We start from the raw sequence: 7,014 nt of genomic DNA, 5'->3' as shown, positions 1-7,014 counted from the left end.
TATTTTGGTAGTGTATTTTAATGTTTTGTTTTGCTTATGATCAGTTTAGTCTGCAATTTAATTTATTGTGCACGCTTAATCTGCTTTGTATAGTAATAATTCATAGGTAGCAACAGTAGAGCATAATAGCTTTTGCATAATAAAATTAACTAAACAGCTTCAATAAAAATGATCATAATGTAATACAGGAAAGGAAAACAATGAAATGAAAGAGAAATAAACATGAATTCAAATAACATTAATAAATAATCTGACGTAAAACTAAATAACTTAGAAAGATGACTAAATTCTATCCCTCTGTACGATCTCTCTAGCCGGAGGAGCAAAAGAGTTAACATGATGTAGCAATTCGTGAAACTGATTCGTCATACTGCTCATGTATCCTAGAACTTCGTCTCTCATATTAGTAAATTCTCCTCTGAGGGCGTCTTGTTCTGACATCAAAGCTTCAATGGCGGTGTTATAATCAGTTCCGGGCATATGATGTCGGAGGTCAGGTATGGCTGATTCTTCGGTCGGAACAGGCTGAGGAGGAGGGTCAATATCATGATAGCCGGATGGTGTCTGAGGGTCAGATTCAGCATGAGATATCTGGTCAACATAATTCTCATAGTCGTTACAAATCTCATAATCCTGGATGGATTCAGTGGATCCAGCAGGAGTTGGGGTTTCATTCAGGTTATAGAGCCAGTTCCTTTGGTTATGAACACTAGTCCTAGGATCGGGCATGGTGAATAGGCAGAGAACCTGGTTATCAATAATAAGTTCAAACTCATCAGACCCTAGGTTTGCTATAAACATAGTGTTGAAGAGGAAAGGTATACTCATAGTAGTAATGCCACAAAAAGGGCTAAGGTCAAGCATAGGCTGACGTAATCCAATGGCATTACCTATCATAGTTATCAAACCGCCTATTCTAATGGGTGCTCGCTCATCCTGGATAAGGTGGTCCAAATTAGCTAACATAAAAGTGGCACCGTTTACTGGACGGTTCTGGGAAGCACAAAATATGATGAAAAGTTCATCACGTGAAACTGAAGTACTGTTTGGCTTCCTCCCAAATAAGGTGTGGGTCAGGATCTTATGGAAATAGCGAAAAGCCGGGTTATGTATGTTTCCAGAGAGAAACTCGTGTTCTTCGGGCTCATCATTTCCAGTCAGCTTACCCCAAAAGTGTTCAAGCTCTCTATATTCAAAAAGTTCTTCCTGGCTTACAGTGAATGTATCAAAGGAGGTAGGGAAACCCAAAAGGTTGGTGAAGTCTCTAATATTAAATTGGTACTCCATATTGAACATTCTGAACTGGATAAAACCTCTGCTAATTCCTTTTCCATGGCTGGGTAGATAGATTAGTGAGCTAAGGAATTCTAGTGTGAGTCTCCGGTAGGTGGTGAAATGTCTCAGGATAGGGGAGGTCTCCCATCCTATCTGATTCAGCAAATACAGGACACTCTGTCTCAGTCCAAGGGCAGTCATAGCCCAATCATCAGCATATAAACTAGGTAGCATCTCTCTAGCGGCTAGTTCTTCAAACTTTTGTTTCTGAGCCATTCCTCTGAACTTGATACCCATACGATCAAAATGTCCCATCTGGTTAGTGTTAGCTAGAGAAAAGAAAACATGAGTTTAAGTCAGGATTTGGCCAAATGCCGAAAGAAGGAAAAAAAAAATTATTATTATTTATTTATTTATTTATTTATTTATTTTTTGAATAAATCAAGAATGAATATTAAACGGAAATTAAAAGAATAATTAAGAAAGAAATAGGGAAATGATAATAATAGAATAATAAAATAACAAATTAATTTGTGGGTTGTCTCCCACTAAGCGCTTTGTTTAAATGTCGCAAGCTCGACAAAGAAACTGTTAAATATAGTCTATGAGTCCTGGGGGCGTTTCGTCTAAGTGTAGAATTTGCGAATCCTCGTTGGTTTCCGCATAGTGATAGTGTTTCAGACGTTGCCCGTTTACGGTGAACGGTTCTGTAGATTGTCCTTTTATTTCTACCGCTCCACTGGGAAAGATTTTAGTGATATGAAAAGGCCCTGACCATCTGGATCGTAGTTTTCCCGGGAATAACTTTAGTCTAGAGTTAAATAAAAGTACTGCGTCGCCTTGCTTGAAGATTTTCCTTGATATACGCTTGTCATGCCATTGTTTTGTTCTTTCTTTATAGATTCTGGCATTTTCATAGGCGTCTCTTCTGAGTTCCTCTAGTTCGTTTATGTCAAGGATTCTCTTTTCACCGGCGGCTTTATAATTCCAATTTAGATTTCTAATAGCCCAATAGGCTTTATGTTCTAATTCTACCGGGAGGTGACAGGATTTTCCATAAATGAGCTTAAATGGGGTCGTCCCTATGGGGGTTTTATAAGCAGTTCGGTATGCCCACAAAGCTTCTGGTAATTTCAATGACCAATCTTTCCTTGAAGTGGCGACCGTTTTTTCTAGTATTTGCTTGATTTCTCTGTTAGACACTTCCACTTGTCCACTGGTTTGAGGGTGGTAAGGTGTTGCTATCTTATGTCTCACTCCATACTTAAGTAGTAGTTTTTCGAGTACCTTGGATATAAAGTGTGATCCACCATCACTGACTACTATTCTTGGGATGCCAAATCTCGGAAATATTATATTTTTAAAGAGTCTAGTTACTACTCGGGTGTCATTTGTTGGAGAAGCTATAGCTTCGATCCACTTTGATACGTAGTCAACTACCACGAGTATATATTTGTTACCGAAAGAGGATGGGAAAGGTCCCATGAAGTCTATCCCCCACACGTCAAAAATCTCTACTTCCAAAATACCTTTTTGTGGCATCTCGTCGCGTCTAGATATGTTTCCCGTGCGCTGACATCTGTCACACTCCTTAATAGCCGCATGTACGTCCTTCCATATAGTTGGCCAATAAAAGCCAGCTTGTAGGATTTTAGAGCAGGTCTTGGATGTACTTGTGTGTCCACCATAAGGAGCGGAGTGACAGTGTTGGATTATATTTTCTACCTCTTCTTCGGGTATACATCGACGGAAAATACCATCGGGGCCTCTTTTGAAAAGTAAGGGATCATCCCAATAATAGTGTTTTATGTCGTGGAAGAATCGTTTCTTCTGCTGGTAAGATAAAGTAGGTGGAACTATTCCGGCAGCTAAATAATTGACTAGATCAGCGTACCATGGTGTGACAGATATAGCTAAGGTGGTTTCTACTTGTATGTCGGAGTTGTTCTCTTCCAAAGTAGCTATAAGTTTGTCGTACGAGAAATCATCATTAATTGATGTTCTTTCCGGTTCAAGGTTCTCAAGTCTAGAGAGGTGGTCTGCTACTACGTTTTCAGTTCCTTTCTTGTCCTTGATTTCTAAGTCGAATTCTTGTAGCAACAAGATCCATCTTAGGAGTCTGGGTTTAGCATCCTTTTTTGTTAAAAGGTACCTAATAGCAGCGTGATCGGTGTAAACTATTATTTTGGCTCCTACCAAGTAAGAACGAAATTTATCTAGCGCAAATACCACCGCTAGGAGTTCTTTCTCGGTAGTGGCGTAATTCATTTGCGCTTCATCCAGGGTTCTGCTAGCGTAATATATAACGTGAAGCTTTTTATCCTTTCTTTGTCCTAAAACAGCACCTACAGCATAATCACTGGCATCGCACATTATTTCGAATGGTTCATTCCAGTCTGGTGTCTGCATAATGGGTGCGGAGATCAATGCTTGTTTAAGAGTTTGAAATGCTTTCAAACAGTTATCGTCGAATATGAACTCAGCATCTTTCATCAACAGTCCGGTTAAGGGTTTAGTTATCTTAGAGAAGTCTTTGATGAATCGTCGGTAAAAACCGGCGTGTCCTAAAAAGCTTCGTACTTCTCTCACGGTTCTTAGGGGTTGAAGATTTTCGATTACCTCTATTTTGGCTTTGTCTACTTCAATTCCTCTGTTCGAGATGATGTGTCCTAAAACAATTCCTTCTTGTACCATAAAGTGGCACTTTTCCCAATTAAGTACGAAGTTTACTTTTACACATCGCTCAAGAACTCTTTCCAGGTTTTCAAGGCATTCTTCGAAACTTTGTCCGTATACAGAAAAGTCATCCATAAATACTTCCATGATGTTTTCGAGAAAGTCGGCGAATATTGCCATCATGCATCTTTGAAAAGTTGCAGGGGCATTACACAGACCAAACGGCATTCGTCTATAAGCGAAGGTACCAAAAGGGCATGTGAACGTTGTCTTTTCTTGGTCATCAGGGTGAATTGGTATTTGAAAGAAGCCTGAATAACCGTCTAGATAACAGAAATGTGAATGTTTAGCTAATCGTTCTAACATTTGGTCAATGAATGGTAAAGGGAAATGATCTTTTCGGGTTGCTTTGTTTAGTTTCCTATAATCAATGCACATTCTCCATCCCGATTCGATTCGTTTAGTTATAGTTTCTCCTTTTTCGTTTTCAATAACGGTTATGCCTCCTTTCTTTGGTACAACGTGCACAGGACTGACCCATTTGCTATCAGATATAGGATATATAATACCTGCTTCCAATAACTTGGTTATTTCTTTCTTTACTACCTCACTTAGGATCGGATTTAGTCTTCTCTGGTGTTCCCTAGAGGTTTTACAGTCTTCTTCTAACATGATGCGGTGCATACAAATAGAAGGGCTTATTCCTTTAAGATCGGTGATGTGGTATCCTAGTGCGGTTGGATATTTCCTTAAGATATGTAAGAGTTTTTCTGTTTCGAGTCTTCCTAGATCTGCATTAACTATCACAGGTCGTTCAAGTTCTAAGTCTAGGAATTCATATCTCAGATTTTTGGGAAGTGTTTTCAAATCAGGGGTTGGTTTGTTAAGACATTGCGTAGGGTCCGGTGTTATTGCTAAGCATTGTTTAGATTTGTCTTCTAAAGGATAGTCTGATGATTTGTCTTCTCCTAACTCTGCTTCTTTTATGCATTCATCGATGATATCCATGAAGTAACATGTATCTTCTATTGCAGGTGCTTTCAAGAATTGGGAAAGAATGAATTCAATTTTCTCTTCACCTACTTCGAAGGTGAGTCGTCCTCGTTTTACGTCTATGATTGCACCGGCAGTTGCTAAGAATGGTCTTCCTAGTATAATAGGTGTAGTATCATCTTCTCTAATGTCCATAATTGTGAAGTCAGTGGGAATGTAAAACTGACCTATGCGTACGGGAACGTTTTCAAGGATTCCTACAGGATATTTGATGGAACGATCTGCTAGTTGCACGGACATTTTGGTCGGTCTTAATTCTCCCATTTCCAGTTTCTTACATATGGATAAAGGCATAACGCTAATTCCGGCTCCTAAATCGCATAAGGCTTTGTCGATGACAAATTTTCCTATGTGACAGGGTATAGAGAAACTACCCGGATCCTTGAGTTTAGGAGGCATGTTTTGGATTATAGCGCTACATTCGGCAGGGAGTGTAACGGTTTCGCTATCCTCAAGTTTCCTCTTATTAGAAAGAATTTCTTTTAAGAATTTAGCATATGAGGGCATCTGCGTAATAGCTTCGGTAAACGGAATTGTAACGTTTAATTGTTTAAGGAGATCAACAAATTTTCTAAATTGGCCCGCATCTTTGGTTTTAACAAGCCTTTGAGGGTAGGGTATAGGTGGTTTGTAAGGTGGTGGAGGTACATAAGGTTCCTTCTTTTCTAGGGTTTCCTTATTACTCTCTTCCTTTTCCTTAGGTTCACTTTCCTCAGTTGATTTCTTAGGGTTTTGGTTTTCTATCCTTGGATCAGACGGTCCTTCCACTTCCGTTCCACTTCTTAATATAATTGCATGAGCTTGGCTTCTCGGATTAGGTTGGGGTTGTCCAGGGAATGTACCAGTTGGGGAAGCAGTAGGTGCTTGTTGTTGAGCTACTTGTGATATTTGTGTTTCTAGCATTTTGTTATGGGTAGCCAAGGCATCTACTTTGCTTGCTAGTTGTTTAAGTTGTTCGCCAGTATGTATGTTCTGGTTTAAGAAATCTTTATTGGTTTGTTGTTGGGAAGCTATAAAGTTTTCCATCATGATTTCCAAGTTGGATTTTCTAGGGGTATTATTGTTAGGATTCGGTTTCTGATATCCCGGAGGTATAGATGGGGCTTGATTTGGAGACTGTCCAGGTGCGTATAAAGCATTATTACTCTTATATGAAAAGTTTGGATGGTTCTTCCAATTTGGGTTATAGGTATTCGAGTAGGGGCTTCCTTGAGCATAGTTTACTTGCTCTGCTTGGATTCCAGTCAAGAGTTGACATTCCGCAGGAGTGTGGCCTTGGATTCCACAGACCTCGCAATTCTGAGTTATAGCAACCACGGCGGCTGGAGGTGATACGTTTAAACTTTCAATTTTCTGGACCAAAGCATCCACTTTTGCATTAACGTGATCAAGGTTACTTATCTCGTACATGCCAGTTTTCGGTTGAGGTTTTTCCACCGTTGTTCGTTCGGTTCCCCACTGATAGTGGTTTTGGGCCATGCTCTCGATAAGCTGGTAAGCATCAGCATAAGGTTTGTTCATTAGTGCACCACCTGCAGCGGCGTCTATTGTTAACCTTGTATTGTATAAGAGACCATTATAAAATGTGTGAATTACTAACCAGTCTTCCAAACCATGGTGTGGGCAAAGTCTCATCATGTCTTTGTATCTTTCCCATGCTTCGAAAAGAGACTCGTTGTCTTTCTGTTTAAATCCGTTTATCTGGGCTCTTAACATAGCTGTTTTGCTTGGCGGAAAATATCGGGCAAGAAAAACTTTCTTCAACTCGTTCCATGTGGTGACTGAGTTGGAAGGAAGAGATTGAAGCCATCTTCTAGCGCTATCTCTTAATGAGAAAGGAAAAAGACGAAGTCGAATTGCCTCTGAAGTGACACCATTAGCTTTAACAGTATCGGCGTATTGAACAAATACGGATAAATGAAGGTTTGGATCTTCGGTAAGATTTCCAGAGAATTGGTTCTGTTGCACAGCCTGCAACAGCGAAGGTTTGAGTTCGAAGTTGTTTGCTTC

At 39.7% G+C, this 7,014-nt stretch overlaps 1 pseudogene; it reads left to right on the top strand.

Moving 5' to 3' along the window:
• Positions 1–6,613: 6,613 nt before the first annotated feature.
• Positions 6,614–6,713, top strand: LOC127133853 (uncharacterized; annotated as a pseudogene).
• The last annotated feature ends 301 nt before the right edge of the window (positions 6,714–7,014 follow it).

The sequence above is a fragment of the Lathyrus oleraceus genome, chromosome 3, assembly GCF_024323335.1.
Source record: "Lathyrus oleraceus cultivar Zhongwan6 chromosome 3, CAAS_Psat_ZW6_1.0, whole genome shotgun sequence".
In the NCBI taxonomy this organism is placed as follows: domain Eukaryota; kingdom Viridiplantae; phylum Streptophyta; class Magnoliopsida; order Fabales; family Fabaceae; genus Lathyrus; species Lathyrus oleraceus.
Note: the sequence above shows the minus strand (reverse complement) of the source record. Positions and strands in the feature narration are given on the sequence as shown.